This window comes from Phyllobates terribilis, unplaced genomic scaffold (assembly GCF_046119375.1).
Source record: "Phyllobates terribilis strain yellow unplaced genomic scaffold, ASM4611937v1 Scaffold_540__1_contigs__length_1147954, whole genome shotgun sequence".
Classification (NCBI taxonomy): Eukaryota; Metazoa; Chordata; class Amphibia; order Anura; family Dendrobatidae; genus Phyllobates; species Phyllobates terribilis.
The window spans coordinates 1,003,157-1,020,424 of record NW_027363300.1 but is presented as its reverse complement, the minus strand read 5'-3'; the positions used below and the strand labels follow the sequence as shown (position 1 = coordinate 1,020,424).

At 45.3% G+C, this 17,268-nt stretch overlaps 13 non-coding genes across 13 annotated transcripts; all 13 read right to left on the bottom strand.

The window, feature by feature from the left end:
• Positions 1-352: 352 nt before the first annotated feature.
• LOC141232993 (U2 spliceosomal RNA) lies at positions 353-543 on the bottom strand. Its single transcript, XR_012299162.1, has one exon. It is a non-coding gene; the product is annotated as a U2 spliceosomal RNA (small nuclear RNA).
• Positions 544-1,662: 1,119 nt separating this feature from the next.
• LOC141233086 (U2 spliceosomal RNA) lies at positions 1,663-1,853 on the bottom strand. The gene has a single exon (XR_012299251.1). It is a non-coding gene; the product is annotated as a U2 spliceosomal RNA (small nuclear RNA).
• Positions 1,854-2,973: 1,120 nt separating this feature from the next.
• On the bottom strand, positions 2,974-3,164 carry LOC141232992 (U2 spliceosomal RNA). The gene has a single exon (XR_012299161.1). It is a non-coding gene; the product is annotated as a U2 spliceosomal RNA (small nuclear RNA).
• A 1,124-nt stretch (positions 3,165-4,288) lies between these two features.
• LOC141232991 (U2 spliceosomal RNA) lies at positions 4,289-4,479 on the bottom strand. Its single transcript, XR_012299160.1, has one exon. It is a non-coding gene; the product is annotated as a U2 spliceosomal RNA (small nuclear RNA).
• Positions 4,480-5,601: 1,122 nt separating this feature from the next.
• Positions 5,602-5,792, bottom strand: LOC141232990 (U2 spliceosomal RNA). Its single transcript, XR_012299159.1, has one exon. It is a non-coding gene; the product is annotated as a U2 spliceosomal RNA (small nuclear RNA).
• A 1,120-nt stretch (positions 5,793-6,912) lies between these two features.
• On the bottom strand, positions 6,913-7,103 carry LOC141232389 (U2 spliceosomal RNA). Its single transcript, XR_012298641.1, has one exon. It is a non-coding gene; the product is annotated as a U2 spliceosomal RNA (small nuclear RNA).
• A 1,121-nt stretch (positions 7,104-8,224) lies between these two features.
• LOC141233071 (U2 spliceosomal RNA) lies at positions 8,225-8,415 on the bottom strand. Its single transcript, XR_012299236.1, has one exon. It is a non-coding gene; the product is annotated as a U2 spliceosomal RNA (small nuclear RNA).
• Positions 8,416-9,536: 1,121 nt separating this feature from the next.
• On the bottom strand, positions 9,537-9,727 carry LOC141233090 (U2 spliceosomal RNA). The gene has a single exon (XR_012299254.1). It is a non-coding gene; the product is annotated as a U2 spliceosomal RNA (small nuclear RNA).
• Positions 9,728-10,846: 1,119 nt separating this feature from the next.
• Positions 10,847-11,037, bottom strand: LOC141232379 (U2 spliceosomal RNA). Its single transcript, XR_012298632.1, has one exon. It is a non-coding gene; the product is annotated as a U2 spliceosomal RNA (small nuclear RNA).
• A 1,121-nt stretch (positions 11,038-12,158) lies between these two features.
• Positions 12,159-12,342, bottom strand: LOC141232543 (U2 spliceosomal RNA). Its single transcript, XR_012298779.1, has one exon. It is a non-coding gene; the product is annotated as a U2 spliceosomal RNA (small nuclear RNA).
• A 2,008-nt stretch (positions 12,343-14,350) lies between these two features.
• LOC141232989 (U2 spliceosomal RNA) lies at positions 14,351-14,541 on the bottom strand. The gene has a single exon (XR_012299158.1). It is a non-coding gene; the product is annotated as a U2 spliceosomal RNA (small nuclear RNA).
• A 1,124-nt stretch (positions 14,542-15,665) lies between these two features.
• LOC141232988 (U2 spliceosomal RNA) lies at positions 15,666-15,856 on the bottom strand. The gene has a single exon (XR_012299157.1). It is a non-coding gene; the product is annotated as a U2 spliceosomal RNA (small nuclear RNA).
• Positions 15,857-16,984: 1,128 nt separating this feature from the next.
• On the bottom strand, positions 16,985-17,175 carry LOC141232420 (U2 spliceosomal RNA). Its single transcript, XR_012298671.1, has one exon. It is a non-coding gene; the product is annotated as a U2 spliceosomal RNA (small nuclear RNA).
• Between the last annotated feature and the right edge of the window lie 93 nt (positions 17,176-17,268).

Sequence of the window (17,268 nt, the reverse complement as noted above, 5' to 3'; positions counted from 1 at the left end):
ACAATATACTGAAAGGTCAATTATATTGTGCAGCTTATCTCACCACCTGTAGTTATTTAGGTGAAAGCTCCAAAATGCTTGCCTAATATGTCTGTTTATCCAAAAGGAAGTATAGAGGGAGAGCTAGATAGATAGCATTGCATTACATTACATTACATGGCAATGCAATGCACAGTTGCTGAAGTTGAACCAAAATGAGCTTGTCATCTGGCTTCTGCAACTTTTAACATGAAAAATCCAATGAGGAGAAGAAAAGCAAAGCCAAAGAGTCCATCCCAAAATCCGACAAACAAGCAAAATGAACAAAAAGCATTGAATTCAATTCTTTCTGATTTTAGAAACTGCATTAAAGAAGGGGTGCACCGGTCCTGGAGATACTGCAATACCAGGTCAATGCGTGGAGTGGACAGAGCAAGCTCTTTTTCCATCTCCCTGTTCTAAAAATCCATTTAATATATGGTCCCCAGATAGGGGACGTATCAGATATTAAACTGATAAGAACAGATACTACACTTGATCTTAGCCAAAAGGCCGAGAAGCGATAACCAGAATTGGTTTCCGACTACGGTGCCACCCAAGGATTCTGAAAAGTCCATTTGTGGAGATGGCCACCTGGACTCCCGTTAAGAAGACATGCTGTCAACCTCTAGATCCCTCACATGCCTGCACTTTTCGGCTTGCTGCTACTGCAATCCACGCGTTTTAGATCTGCATAACTCCACCTCTTTTAGCACAGTACCCTCAACCCCCGGCTGTTCCCACCCGCCTCAACACCGTTGGAAGGGAGGAGAACCAATTAAGGCGGGGGGGGGTGGAACGAGCAGCTGTCTACCCTTAGCAGGAGGGTTGCTGATTAATTACCTATCCTGTTGCTGCTGCTGCTGGCTGTCCAGCAGCAGACTGAAGGTGGCTGCTGCTGTGCGCAGGTATATAAAGGCTCAGAGCCTATTATGACACGCGCAGCCAGCGTTCCATTGCCACATTCCGTCTACTGCAGGCGGGATACCTGGATGGCTGAATGTCACTGAGAAGCTCACAGAGACCGCCATAAGCAACAGTTTAAAAGAATGCCACAGACTAATCAACCAAACTTTTTGGGTTGGTTTCTCTTTTATAGTCTGCAGGCATTAAATGAAAGAAGTCAGTGTTCCAGCAGAGGGAGACAACGTTTCAGAAAAGGCATTGTAGCAAACCAAAAAAGAAATTTTAAGCGCAGCAGAGTAACCAGCTCACATACCTGTTAGCTCAGGTGAGTTTAAAAGGCTGCTGTTGATAACAAGGGCATTTGCTAAATAGATGGTGTGTGTGCAACAATATACTGAAAGGTCAATTATATTGTGCAGCTTATCTCACCACCTGTAGTTATTTAGGTGAAAGCTCCAAAATGCTTGCCTAATATGTCTGTTTATCCAAAAGGAAGTATAGAGGGAGAGCTAGATAGATAGCATTGCATTACATTACATTACATGGCAATGCAATGCACAGTTGCTGAAGTTGAACCAAAATGAGCTTGTCATCTGGCTTCTGCAACTTTTAACATGAAAAATCCAATGAGGAGAAGAAAAGCAAAGCCAAAGAGTCCATCCCAAAATCCGACAAACAAGCAAAATGAACAAAAAGCATTGAATTCAATTCTTTCTGATTTTAGAAACTGCATTAAAGAAGGGGTGCACCGGTCCTGGAGATACTGCAATACCAGGTCAATGCGTGGAGTGGACAGAGCAAGCTCTTTTTCCATCTCCCTGTTCTAAAAATCCATTTAATATATGGTCCCCAGATAGGGGACGTATCAGATATTAAACTGATAAGAACAGATACTACACTTGATCTTAGCCAAAAGGCTGAGAAGCGATAACCAGAATTGGTTTCCGACTACGGTGCCACCCAAGGATTCTGAAAAGTCCATTTGTGGAGATGGCCACCTGGACTCCCGTTAAGAAGACATGCTGTCAACCTCTAGATCCCTCACATGCCTGCACTTTTCGGCTTGCTGCTGCTGCAATCCACGCGTTTTAGATCTGCATAACTCCACCTCTTTTAGCACAGTACCCTCAACCCCCGGCTGTTCCCACCCGCCTCAACACCGTTGGAAGGGAGGAGAACCAATTAAGGCGGGGGGGGGGGTGGAACGAGCAGCTGTCTACCCTTAGCAGGAGGGTTGCTGATTAATTACCTCTCCTGCTGCTGCTGCTGCTGGCTGTCCAGCAGCAGACTGAAGGTGGCTGCTGCTGTGCGCAGGTATATAAAGGCTCAGAGCCTATTATGACACGCGCAGCCAGCGTTCCATTGCCACATTCCGTCTACTGCAGGCGGGATACCTGGATGGCTGAATGTCACTGAGAAGCTCACAGAGACCGCCATAAGCAACAGTTTAAAAGAATGCCACAGACTAATCAACCAAACTTTTTGGGTTGGTTTCTCTTTTATAGTCTGCAGGCATTAAATGAAAGAAGTCAGTGTTCCAGCAGAGGGAGACAACGTTTCAGAAAAGGCATTGTAGCAAACCAAAAAAGAAATTTTAAGCGCAGCAGAGTAACCAGCTCACATACCTGTTAGCTCAGGTGAGTTTAAAAGGCTGCTGTTGATAACAAGGGCATTTGCTAAATAGATGGTGTGTGTGCAACAATATACTGAAAGGTCAATTATATTGTGCAGCTTATCTCACCACCTGTAGTTATTTAGGTGAAAGCTCCAAAATGCTTGCCTAATATGTCTGTTTATCCAAAAGGAAGTATAGAGGAGAGCTAGATAGATAGCATTGCATTACATTACATTACATGGCAATGCAATGCACAGTTGCTGAAGTTGAACCAAAATGAGCTTGTCATCTGGCTTCTGCAACTTTTAACATGAAAAATCCAATGAGGAGAAGAAAAGCAAAGCCAAAGAGTCCATCCCAAAATCCGACAAACAAGCAAAATGAACAAAAAGCATTGAATTCAATTCTTTCTGATTTTAGAAACTGCATTAAAGAAGGGGTGCACCGGTCCTGGAGATACTGCAATACCAGGTCAATGCGTGGAGTGGACAGAGCAAGCTCTTTTTCCATCTCCCTGTTCTAAAAATCCATTTAATATATGGTCCCCAGATAGGGGACGTATCAGATATTAAACTGATAAGAACAGATACTACACTTGATCTTAGCCAAAAGGCCGAGAAGCGATAACCAGAATTGGTTTCCGACTACGGTGCCACCCAAGGATTCTGAAAAGTCCATTTGTGGAGATGGCCACCTGGACTCCCGTTAAGAAGACATGCTGTCAACCTCTAGATCCCTCACATGCCTGCACTTTTCGGCTTGCTGCTGCTGCAATCCACGCGTTTTAGATCTGCATAACTCCACCTCTCTTAGCACAGTACCCTCAACCCCCGGCTGTTCCCACCCGCCTCAACACCGTTGGAAGGGAGGAGAACCAATTAAGGCGGGGGGGGGGGGGGTGGAACGAGCAGCTGTCTACCCTTAGCAGGAGGGTTGCTGATTAATTACCTCTCCTGCTGCTGCTGCTGCTGGCTGTCCAGCAGCAGACTGAAGGTGGCTGCTGCTGTGCGCAGGTATATAAAGGCTCAGAGCCTATTATGACACGCGCAGCCAGCGTTCCATTGCCACATTCCGTCTACTGCAGGCGGGATACCTGGATGGCTGAATGTCACTGAGAAGCTCACAGAGACCGCCATAAGCAACAGTTTAAAAGAATGCCACAGACTAATCAACCAAACTTTTTGGGTTGGTTTCTCTTTTATAGTCTGCAGGCATTAAATGAAAGAAGTCAGTGTTCCAGCAGAGGGAGACAACGTTTCAGAAAAGGCATTGTAGCAAACCAAAAAAGAAATTTTAAGCGCAGCAGAGTAACCAGCGCACATACCTGTTAGCTCAGGTGAGTTTAAAAGGCTGCTGTTGATAACAAGGGCATTTGCTAAATAGATGGTGTGTGTGCAACAATATACTGAAAGGTCAATTATATTGTGCAGCTTATCTCACCACCTGTAGTTATTTAGGTGAAAGCTCCAAAATGATTGCCTAATATGTCTGTTTATCCAAAAGGAAGTATAGAGGGAGAGCTAGATAGATAGCATTGCATTACATTACATTACATGGCAATGCAATGCACAGTTGCTGAAGTTGAACCAAAATGAGCTTGTCATCTGGCTTCTGCAACTTTTAACATGAAAAATCCAATGAGGAGAAGAAAAGCAAAGCCAAAGAGTCCATCCCAAAATCCGACAAACAAGCAAAATGAACAAAAAGCATTGAATTCAATTCTTTCTGATTTTAGAAACTGCATTAAAGAAGGGGTGCACCGGTCCTGGAGATACTGCAATACCAGGTCAATGCGTGGAGTGGACAGAGCAAGCTCTTTTTCCATCTCCCTGTTCTAAAAATCCATTTAATATATGGTCCCCAGATAGGGGACGTATCAGATATTAAACTGATAAGAACAGATACTACACTTGATCTTAGCCAAAAGGCCGAGAAGCGATAACCAGAATTGGTTTCCGACTACGGTGCCACCCAAGGATTCTGAAAAGTCCATTTGTGGAGATGGCCACCTGGACTCCCGTTAAGAAGACATGCTGTCAACCTCTAGATCCCTCACATGCCTGCACTTTTCGGCTTGCTGCTGCTGCAATCCACGCGTTTTAGATCTGCATAACTCCACCTCTTTTAGCACAGTACCCTCAACCCCCGGCTGTTCCCACCCGCCTCAACACCGTTGGAAGGGAGGAGAACCAATTAAGGCGGGGGGGGGGGGTGGAACGAGCAGCTGTCTACCCTTAGCAGGAGGGTTGCTGATTAATTACCTCTCCTGCTGCTGCTGCTGCTGGCTGTCCAGCAGCAGACTGAAGGTGGCTGCTGCTGTGCGCAGGTATATAAAGGCTCAGAGCCTATTATGACACGCGCAGCCAGCGTTCCATTGCCACATTCCGTCTACTGCAGGCGGGATACCTGGATGGCTGAATGTCACTGAGAAGCTCACAGAGACCGCCATAAGCAACAGTTTAAAAGAATGCCACAGACTAATCAACCAAACTTTTTGGGTTGGTTTCTCTTTTATAGTCTGCAGGCATTAAATGAAAGAAGTCAGTGTTCCAGCAGAGGGAGACAACGTTTCAGAAAAGGCATTGTAGCAAACCAAAAAAGAAATTTTAAGCGCAGCAGAGTAACCAGCTCACATACCTGTTAGCTCAGGTGAGTTTAAAAGGCTGCTGTTGATAACAAGGGCATTTGCTAAATAGATGGTGTGTGTGCAACAATATACTGAAAGGTCAATTATATTGTGCAGCTTATCTCACCACCTGTAGTTATTTAGGTGAAAGCTCCAAAATGCTTGCCTAATATGTCTGTTTATCCAAAAGGAAGTATAGAGGGAGAGCTAGATAGATAGCATTGCATTACATTACATTACATGGCAATGCAATGCACAGTTGCTGAAGTTGAACCAAAATGAACTTGTCATCTGGCTTCTGCAACTTTTAACATGAAAAATCCAATGAGGAGAAGAAAAGCAAAGCCAAAGAGTCCATCCCAAAATCCGACAAACAAGCAAAATGAACAAAAAGCATTGAATTCAATTCTTTCTGATTTTAGAAACTGCATTAAAGAAGGGGTGCACCGGTCCTGGAGATACTGCAATACCAGGTCAATGCGTGGAGTGGACAGAGCAAGCTCTTTTTCCATCTCCCTGTTCTAAAAATCCATTTAATATATGGTCCCCAGATAGGGGACGTATCAGATATTAAACTGATAAGAACAGATACTACACTTGATCTTAGCCAAAAGGCCGAGAAGCGATAACCAGAATTGGTTTCCGACTACGGTGCCACCCAAGGATTCTGAAAAGTCCATTTGTGGAGATGGCCACCTGGACTCCCGTTAAGAAGACATGCTGTCAACCTCTAGATCCCTCACATGCCTGCACTTTTCGGCTTGCTGCTGCTGCAATCCACGCGTTTTAGATCTGCATAACTCCACCTCTTTTAGCACAGTACCCTCAACCCCCGGCTGTTCCCACCCGCCTCAACACCGTTGGAAGGGAGGAGAACCAATTAAGGCGGGGGGGGGGTGGAACGAGCAGCTGTCTACCCTTAGCAGGAGGGTTGCTGATTAATTACCTCTCCTGCTGCTGCTGCTGCTGGCTGTCCAGCAGCAGACTGAAGGTGGCTGCTGCTGTGCGCAGGTATATAAAGGCTCAGAGCCTATTATGACACGCGCAGCCAGCGTTCCATTGCCACATTCCGTCTACTGCAGGCGGGATACCTGGATGGCTGAATGTCACTGAGAAGCTCACAGAGACCGCCATAAGCAACAGTTTAAAAGAATGCCACAGACTAATCAACCAAACTTTTTGGGTTGGTTTCTCTTTTATAGTCTGCAGGCATTAAATGAAAGAAGTCAGTGTTCCAGCAGAGGGAGACAACGTTTCAGAAAAGGCATTGTAGCAAACCAAAAAAGAAATTTTAAGCGCAGCAGAGTAACCAGCTCACATACCTGTTAGCTCAGGTGAGTTTAAAAGGCTGCTGTTGATAACAAGGGCATTTGCTAAATAGATGGTGTGTGTGCAACAATATACTGAAAGGTCAATTATATTGTGCAGCTTATCTCACCACCTGTAGTTATTTAGGTGAAAGCTCCAAAATGCTTGCCTAATATGTCTGTTTATCCAAAAGGAAGTATAGAGGGAGAGCTAGATAGATAGCATTGCATTACATTACATTACATGGCAATGCAATGCACAGTTGCTGAAGTTGAACCAAAATGAGCTTGTCATCTGGCTTCTGCAACTTTTAACATGAAAAATCCAATGAGGAGAAGAAAAGCAAAGCCAAAGAGTCCATCCCAAAATCCGACAAACAAGCAAAATGAACAAAAAGCATTGAATTCAATTCTTTCTGATTTTAGAAACTGCATTAAAGAAGGGGTGCACCGGTCCTGAAGATACTGCAATACCAGGTCAATGCGTGGAGTGGACAGAGCAAGCTCTTTTTCCATCTCCCTGTTCTAAAAATCCATTTAATATATGGTCCCCAGATAGGGGACGTATCAGATATTAAACTGATAAGAACAGATACTACACTTGATCTTAGCCAAAAGGCCGAGAAGCGATAACCAGAATTGGTTTCCGACTACGGTGCCACCCAAGGATTCTGAAAAGTCCATTTGTGGAGATGGCCACCTGGACTCCCGTTAAGAAGACATGCTGTCAACCTCTAGATCCCTCACATGCCTGCACTTTTCGGCTTGCTGCTGCTGCAATCCACGCGTTTTAGATCTGCATAACTCCACCTCTTTTAGCACAGTACCCTCAACCCCCGGCTGTTCCCACCCGCCTCAACACCGTTGGAAGGGAGGAGAACCAATTAAGGCCGGGGGGGGGGTGGAACGAGCAGCTGTCTACCCTTAGCAGGAGGGTTGCTGATTAATTACCTCTCCTGCTGCAGCTGCTGCTGGCTGTCCAGCAGCAGACTGAAGGTGGCTGCTGCTGTGCGCAGGTATATAAAGGCTCAGAGCCTATTATGACACGCGCAGCCAGCGTTCCATTGCCACATTCCGTCTACTGCAGGCGGGATACCTGGATGGCTGAATGTCACTGAGAAGCTCACAGAGACCGCCATAAGCAACAGTTTAAAAGAATGCCACAGACTAATCAACCAAACTTTTTGGGTTGGTTTCTCTTTTATAGTCTGCAGGCATTAAATGAAAGAAGTCAGTGTTCCAGCAGAGGGAGACAACATTTCAGAAAAGGCATTGTAGCAAACCAAAAAAGAAATTTTAAGCGCAGCAGAGTAACCAGCTCACATACCTGTTAGCTCAGGTGAGTTTAAAAGGCTGCTGTTGATAACAAGGGCATTTGCTAAATAGATGGTGTGTGTGCAACAATATACTGAAAGGTCAATTATATTGTGCAGCTTATCTCACCACCTGTAGTTATTTAGGTGAAAGCTCCAAAATGCTTGCCTAATATGTCTGTTTATCCAAAAGGAAGTATAGAGGGAGAGCTAGATAGATAGCATTGCATTACATTACATTACATGGCAATGCAATGCACAGTTGCTGAAGTTGAACCAAAATGAGCTTGTCATCTGGCTTCTGCAACTTTTAACATGAAAAATCCAATGAGGAGAAGAAAAGCAAAGCCAAAGAGTCCATCCCAAAATCCGACAAACAAGCAAAATGAACAAAAAGCATTGAATTCAATTCTTTCTGATTTTAGAAACTGCATTAAAGTAGGGGTGCACCGGTCCTGGAGATACTGCAATACCAGGTCAATGCGTGGAGTGGACAGAGCAAGCTCTTTTTCCATCTCCCTGTTCTAAAAATCCATTTAATATATGGTCCCCAGATAGGGGACGTATCAGATATTAAACTGATAAGAACAGATACTACACTTGATCTTAGCCAAAAGGCCGAGAAGCGATAACCAGAATTGGTTTCCGACTACGGTGCCACCCAAGGATTCTGAAAAGTCCATTTGTGGAGATGGCCACCTGGACTCCTGTTAAGAAGACATGCTGTCAACCTCTAGATCCCTCACATGCCTGCACTTTTCGGCTTGCTGCTGCGGCAATCCACGCGTTTTAGATCTGCATAACTCCACCTCTTTTAGCACAGTACCCTCAACCCCCGGCTGTTCCCACCCGCCTCAACACCGTTGGAAGGGAGGAGAACCAATTAAGGCGGGGGGGGGGGTGGAACGAGCAGCTGTCTACCCTTAGCAGGAGGATTGCTGATTAATTACCTCTCCTGCTGCTGCTGCTGCTGGCTGTCCAGCAGCAGACTGAAGGTGGCTGCTGCTGTGCGCAGGTATATAAAGGCTCAGAGCCTATTATGACACGCGCAGCCAGCGTTCCATTGCCACATTCCGTCTACTGCAGGCGGGATACCTGGATGGCTGAATGTCACTGAGAAGCTCACAGAGACCGCCATAAGCAACAGTTTAAAAGAATGCCACAGACTAATCAACCAAACTTTTTGGGTTGGTTTCTCTTTTATAGTCTGCAGCCATTAAATGAAAGAAGTCAGTGTTCCAGCAGAGGGAGACAACGTTTCAGAAAAGGCATTGTAGCAAACCAAAAAAGAAATTTTAAGCGCAGCAGAGTAACTAGCTCACATACCTGTTAGCTCAGGTGAGTTTAAAAGGCTGCTGTTGATAACAAGGGCATTTGCTAAATAGATGGTGTGTGTGCAACAATATACTGAAAGGTCAATTATATTGTGCAGCTTATCTCACCACCTGTAGTTATTTAGGTGAAAGCTCCAAAATGCTTGCCTAATATGTCTGTTTATCCAAAAGGAAGTATAGAGGGAGAGCTAGATAGATAGCATTGCATTACATTACATTACATGGCAATGCAATGCACAGTTGCTGAAGTTGAACCAAAATGAGCTTGTCATCTGGCTTCTGCAACTTTTAACATGAAAAATCCAATGAGGAGAAGAAAAGCAAAGCCAAAGAGTCCATCCCAAAATCCGACAAACAAGCAAAATGAACAAAAAGCATTGAATTCAATTCTTTCTGATTTTAGAAACTGCATTAAAGCAGGGGTGCACCGGTCCTGGAGATACTGCAATACCAGGTCAATGCGTGGAGTGGACAGAGCAAGCTCTTTTTCCATCTCCCAGTTCTAAAAATCCATTTAATATATGGTCCCCAGATAGGGGACGTATCAGATATTAAACTGATAAGAACAGATACTACACTTGATCTTAGCCAAAAGGCCGAGAAGCGATAACCAGAATTGGTTTCCGACTACGGTGCCACCCAAGGATTCTGAAAAGTCCATTTGTGGAGATGGCCACCTGGACTCCCGTTAAGAAGACATGCTGTCAACCTCTAGATCCCTCACATGCCTGCACTTTTCGGCTTGCTGCTGCTGCAATCCACGCGTTTTAGATCTGCATAACTCCACCTCTTTTAGCACAGTACCCTCAACCCCCGGCTGTTCCCACCCGCCTCAACACCGTTGGAAGGGAGGAGAACCAATTAAGGCGGGGGGGGGTGGAACGAGCAGCTGTCTACCCTTAGCAGGAGGGTTGCTGATTAATTACCTCTCCTGCTGCTGCTGCTGCTGGCTGTCCAGCAGCAGACTGAAGGTGGCTGCTGCTGTGCGCAGGTATATAAAGGCTCAGAGCCTATTATGACACGCGCAGCCAGCGTTCCATTGCCACATTCCGTCTACTGCAGGCGGGATACCTGGATGGCTGAATGTCACTGAGAAGCTCACAGAGACCGCCATAAGCAACAGTTTAAAAGAATGCCACAGACTAATCAACCAAACTTTTTGGGTTGGTTTCTCTTTTATAGTCTGCAGGCATTAAATGAAAGAAGTCAGTGTTCCAGCAGAGGGAGACAACGTTTCAGAAAAGGCATTGTAGCAAACCAAAAAAGAAATTTTAAGCGCAGCAGAGTAACCAGCTCACATACCTGTTAGCTCAGGTGAGTTTAAAAGGCTGCTGTTGATAACAAGGGCATTTGCTAAATAGATGGTGTGTGTGCAACAATATACTGAAAGGTCAATTATATTGTGCAGCTTATCTCACCACCTGTAGTTATTTAGGTGAAAGCTCCAAAATGCTTGCCTAATATGTCTGTTTATCCAAAAGGAAGTATAGAGGGAGAGCTAGATAGATAGCATTGCATTACATTACATTACATGGCAATGCAATGCACAGTTGCTGAAGTTGAACCAAAATGAGCTTGTCATCTGGCTTCTGCAACTTTTAACATGAAAAATCCAATGACGAGAAGAAAAGCAAAGCCAAAGAGTCCATCCCAAAATCCGACAAACAAGCAAAATGAACAAAAAGCATTGAATTCAATTCTTTCTGATTTTAGAAACTGCATTAAAGAAGGGGTGCACCGGTCCTGGAGATACTGCAATACCAGGTCAATGCGTGGAGTGGACAGAGCAAGCTCTTTTTCCATCTCCCTGTTCTAAAAATCCATCTAATATATGGTCCCCAGATAGGGGACGTATCAGATATTAAACTGATAAGAACAGATACTACACTTGATCTTAGCCAAAAGGCCGAGAAGCGATAACCAGAATTGGTTTCCGACTACGGTGCCACCCAAGGATTCTGAAAAGTCCATTTGTGGAGATGGCCACCTGGACTCCCGTTAAGAAGACATGCTGTCAACCTCTAGATCCCTCACATGCCTGCACTTTTCGGCTTGCTGCTGCTGCAATCCACGCGTTTTAGATCTGCATAACTCCACCTCTTTTAGCACAGTACCCTCAACCCCCGGCTGTTCCCACCCGCCTCAACACCATTGGAAGGGAGGAGAACCAATTAAGGCGGGGGGGGGGGTGGAACGAGCAGCTGTCTACCCTTAGCAGGAGGGTTGCTGATTAATTACCTCTCCTGCTGCTGCTGCTGCTGGCTGTCCAGCAGCAGACTGAAGGTGGCTGCTGCTGTGCGCAGGTATATAAAGGCTCAGAGCCTATTATGACACGCGCAGCCAGCGTTCCATTGCCACATTCCGTCTACTGCAGGCGGGATACCTGGATGGCTGAATGTCACTGAGAAGCTCACAGAGACCGCCATAAGCAACAGTTTAAAAGAATGCCACAGACTAATCAACCAAACTTTTTGGGTTGGTTTCTCTTTTATAGTCTGCAGGCATTAAATGAAAGAAGTCAGTGTTCCAGCAGAGGGAGACAACGTTTCAGAAAAGGCATTGTAGCAAACCAAAAAAGAAATTTTAAGCGCAGCAGAGTAACCAGCTCACATACCTGTTAGCTCAGGTGAGTTTAAAAGGCTGCTGTTGATAACAAGGGCATTTGCTAAATAGATGGTGTGTGTGCAACAATATACTGAAAGGTCAATTATATTGTGCAGCTTATCTCACCACCTGTAGTTATTTAGGTGAAAGCTCCAAAATGCTTGCCTAATATGTCTGTTTATCCAAAAGGAAGTATAGAGGGAGAGCTAGATAGATAGCATTGCATTACATTACATTACATGGCAATGCAATGCACAGTTGCTGAAGTTGAACCAAAATGAGCTTGTCATCTGGCTTCTGCAACTTTTAACATGAAAAGTCCAATGAGGAGAAGAAAAGCAAAGCCAAAGAGTCCATCCCAAAATCCGACAAAGAAGCAAAATGAACAAAAAGCATTGAATTCAATTCTTTCTGATTTTAGAAACTGCATTAAAGAAGAGGTGCACCGGTCCTGGAGATACTGCAATACCAGGTCAATGCGTGGAGTGGACAGAGCAAGCTCTTTTTCCATCTCCCTGTTCTAAAAATCCATTTAATATATGGTCCCCAGATAGGGGACGTATCAGATATTAAACTGATAAGAACAGATTTTTTTTTTTTTTTTTTTTGAAAGCCCGAATTCGTGTACAAAACCCGAGTGCGCTTAAAAAAGTGACAAGTGCCACAAAAAAAGTGCACTAGGATGCTGGTCTTCTTGAAACCCTCTCCAAAAGGAGAAGGGTCCCCCAAACCATTCCCCGTCCCTCCGAGCCAGAAGGCCACAGCGAGGAACAGGGACAAATAGCCACCTCCAGCCGAAGCCAGAGGCGACCCAATCTTACCCCCAGCACCTGCCCGAGTTCTCACCCGAGCAAGGCACTGGGAGCCAAAGACTGTGCTCCCCTCCCGGAAGAGGGGAGCCAACAATGCTCTCCTCCCGAAAGAGGAGAGCCAGGGGGGTTCAGGGGGGAGCGGAACCTGATGGCCACACACTCCCCCCCTAGACCTGCCAAGAGAGGAACCCATAAGGGAACCGCATCCCGACAAAATCCTAGTAGGACGTGACACACGTGAATAAGTGGACACACAGTGACAAAGAAATTAAATAAATAGTGAAGGTTTCACAGTATAATACTGCCCGGACCTTCGACCGGGAATTGAAAAAATTCCCCATCCTAAGGCCAGAAGGCCCAGAATAAGGGTGTGTGCGAAGAAAGAAATATTGAAGTGCTTGTGCAAATGTGCCATAAACTCAAGTGGGGTTCCCAATCCCAGTGAGTTAAGGCACCCCAGGGTCACCACTCCTGGGGCACTTCACACTTCGGGCTTTCGATCTTCCCCGGCCCAATGGCGTCGATCCTGGGGGGCCATGCTTTCCACCAGATGACTATATTAGCCACCTGGCGTACTAACAAGCGCCTAAACCCCAGTGTGCATAATGTATCAATCTACTAGGGCGGCCAACATCCAAAACCGACTTTTCGAAAGATACTAAACTTGATCTTAGCCAAAAGGCCGAGAAGCGATAACCAGAATTGGTTTCTGACTACGGTGCCACCCAAGGATTCTGAAAAGTCCATTTGTGGAGATGGCCACCTGGACTCCCGTTAAGAAGACATGCTGTCAACCTCTAGATCCCTCACATGCCTGCACTTTTCGGCTTGCTGCTGCTGCAATCCACGCGTTTTAGATCTGCATAACTCCACCTCTTTTAGCACAGTACCCTCAACCCCCGGCTGTTCCCACCCGCCTCAACACCGTTGGAAGGGAGGAGAACCAATTAAGGCGGGGGGGGGGGTGGAACGAGCAGCTGTCTACCCTTAGCAGGAGGGTTGCTGATTAATTACCTCTCCTGCTGCTGCTGCTGCTGGCTGTCCAGCAGCAGACTGAAGGTGGCTGCTGCTGTGCGCAGGTATATAAAGGCTCAGAGCCTATTATGACACGCGCAGCCAGCGTTCCATTGCCACATTCCGTCTACTGCAGGCGGGATACCTGGATGGCTGAATGTCACTGAGAAGCTCACAGAGACCGCCATAAGCAACAGTTTAAAAGAATGCCACAGACTAATCAACCAAACTTTTTGGGTTGGTTTCTCTTTTATAGTCTGCAGGCATTAAATGAAAGAAGTCAGTGTTCCAGCAGAGGGAGACAACGTTTCAGAAAAGGCATTGTAGCAAACCAAAAAAGAAATTTTAAGCGCAGCAGAGTAACCAGCTCACATACCTGTTAGCTCAGGTGAGTTTAAAAGGCTGCTGTTGATAACAAGGGCATTTGCTAAATAGATGGTGTGTGTGCAACAATATACTGAAAGGTCAATTATATTGTGCAGCTTATCTCACCACCTGTAGTTATTTAGGTGAAAGCTCCAAAATGCTTGCCTAATATGTCTGTTTATCCAAAAGGAAGTATAGAGGGAGAGCTAGATAGATAGCATTGCATTACATTACATTACATGGCAATGCAATGCACAGTTGCTGAAGTTGAACCAAAATGAGCTTGTCATCTGGCTTCTGCAACTTTTAACATGAAAAATCCAATGAGGAGAAGAAAAGCAAAGCCAAAGAGTCCATCCCAAAATCCGACAAACAAGCAAAATGAACAAAAAGCATTGAATTCAATTCTTTCTGATTTTAGAAACTGCATTAAAGAAGGGGTGCACCGGTCCTGGAGATACTGCAATACCAGGTCAATGCGTGGAGTGGACAGAGCAAGCTCTTTTTCCATCTCCCTGTTCTAAAAATCCATTTAATATATGGTCCCCAGATAGGGGACGTATCAGATATTAAACTGATAAGAACAGATACTACACTTGATCTTAGCCAAAAGGCCGAGAAGCGATAACCAGAATTGGTTTCCGACTACGGTGCCACCCAAGGATTCTGAAAAGTCCATTTGTGGAGATGGCCACCTGGACTCCCGTTAAGAAGACATGCTGTCAACCTCTAGATCCCTCACATGCCTGCACTTTTCGGCTTGCTGCTGCTGCAATCCACGCGTTTTAGATCTGCATAACTCCACCTCTTTTAGCACAGTACCCTCAACCCCCGGCTGTTCCCACCCGCCTCAACACCGTTGGAAGGGAGGAGAACCAATTAAGGCGGGGGGGGGGGGGGTGGAACGAGCAGCTGTCTACCCTTAGCAGGAGGGTTGCTGATTAATTACCTCTCCTGCTGCTGCTGCTGCTGGCTGTCCAGCAGCAGACTGAAGGTGGCTGCTGCTGTGCGCAGGTATATAAAGGCTCAGAGCCTATTATGACACGCGCAGCCAGCATTCCATTGCCACATTCCGTCTACTGCAGGCGGGATACCTGGATGGCTGAATGTCACTGAGAAGCTCACAGAGACCGCCATAAGCAACAGTTTAAAAGAATGCCACAGACTAATCAACCAAACTTTTTGGGTTGGTTTCTCTTTTATAGTCTGCAGGCATTAAATGAAAGAAGTCAGTGTTCCAGCAGAGGGAGACAACGTTTCAGAAAAGGCATTGTAGCAAACCAAAAAAGAAATTTTAAGCGCAGCAGAGTAACCAGCTCACATACCTGTTAGCTCAGGTGAGTTTAAAAGGCTGCTGTTGATAACAAGGGCATTTGCTAAATAGATGGTGTGTGTGCAACAATATACTGAAAGGTCAATTATATTGTGCAGCTTATCTCACCACCTGTAGTTATTTAGGTGAAAGCTCCAAAATGCTTGCCTAATATGTCTGTTTATCCAAAAGGAAGTATAGAGGGAGAGCTAGATAGATAGCATTGCATTACATTACATTACATGGCAATGCAATGCACAGTTGCTGAAGTTGAACCAAAATGAGCTTGTCATCTGGCTTCTGCAACTTTTAACATGAAAAATCCAATGAGGAGAAGAAAAGCAAAGCCAAAGAGTCCATCCCAAAATCCGACAAACAAGCAAAATGAACAAAAAGCATTGAATTCAATTCTTTCTGATTTTAGAAACTGCATTAAAGAAGGGGTGCACCGGTCCTGGAGATACTGCAATACCAGGTCAATGCGTGGAGTGGACAGAGCAAGCTCTTTTTCCATCTCCCTGTTCTAAAAATCCATTTAATATATGGTCCCCAGATAGGGGACGTATCAGATATTAAACTGATAAGAACAGATACTACACTTGATCTTAGCCAAAAGGCCGAGAAGCGATAACCAGAATTGGTTTCCGACTACGGTGCCACCCAAGGATTCTGAAAAGTCCATTTGTGGAGATGGCCACCTGGACTCCCGTTAAGAAGACATGCTGTCAACCTCTAGATCCCTCACATGCCTGCACTTTTCGGCTTGCTGCTGCTGCAATCCACGCGTTTTAGATCTGCATAACTCCACCTCTTTTAGCACAGTACCCTCAACCCCCGGCTGTTCCCACCCGCCTCAACACCGTTGGAAGGGAGGAGAACCAATTAAGGCGGGGGGGGGGGGGGGGGGTGGAACGAGCAGCTGTCTACCCTTAGCAGGAGGGTTGCTGATTAATTACCTCTCCTGCTGCTGCTGCTGCTGGCTGTCCAGCAGCAGACTGAAGGTGGCTGCTGCTGTGCGCAGGTTTAAAAAGGCTCAGAGCCTATTATGACACGCGCAGCCAGCGTTCCATTGCCACATTCCGTCTACTGCAGGCGGGATACCTGGATGGCTGAATGTCACTGAGAAGCTCACAGAGACCGCCATAAGCAACAGTTTAAAAGAATGCCACAGACTAATCAACCAAACTTTTTGGGTTGGTTTCTCTTTTATAGTCTGCAGGCATTAAATGAAAGAAGTCAGTGTTCCAGCAGAGGGAGACAACGTTTCAGAAAAGGCATTGTAGCAAACCAAAAAAGAAATTTTAAGCGCAGCAGAGTAACCAGCTCACATACCTGTTAGCTCAGGTGAGTTTAAAAGGCTGCTGTTGATAACAAGGGCATTTGCTAAATAGATGGTGTGTGTGCAACAATATACTGAAAGGTCAATTATATTGTGCAGCTTATCTCACCACCTGTAGTTATTTAGGTGAAAGCTCCAAAATGCTTGCCTAATATGTCTGTTTATCCAAAAGGAAGTATAGAGGGAGAGCTAGATAGATAGCATTGCATTACATTACATTACATGGCAATGCAATGCACAGTTGCTGAAGTTGAACCAAAATGAGCTTGTCATCTGGCTTCTGCAACTTTTAACATGAAAAATCCAATGAGGAGAAGAAAAGCAAAGCCAAAGAGTCCATCCCAAAATCCGACAAACAAGCAAAATGAACAAAAAGCATTGAATTCAATTCTTTCTGATTTTAGAAACTGCATTAAAGAAGGGGTGCATCGGTTCTGGAGATACTGCAATACCAGGTCAATGCGTGGAGTGGACAGAGCAAGCTCTTTTTCCATCTCCCAGTTCTAAAAATCCATTTAATATATGGTCCCCAGATAGGGGACGTATCAGATATTAAACTGATAAGAACAGATACTACACTTGATCTTAGCCAAAAGGCCGAGAAGCGATAACCAGAATTGGTTTCCGACTACGGTGCCACCCAAGGATTCTGAAAAGTCCATTTGTGGAGATGGCCACCTGGACTCCCGTTAAGAAGACATG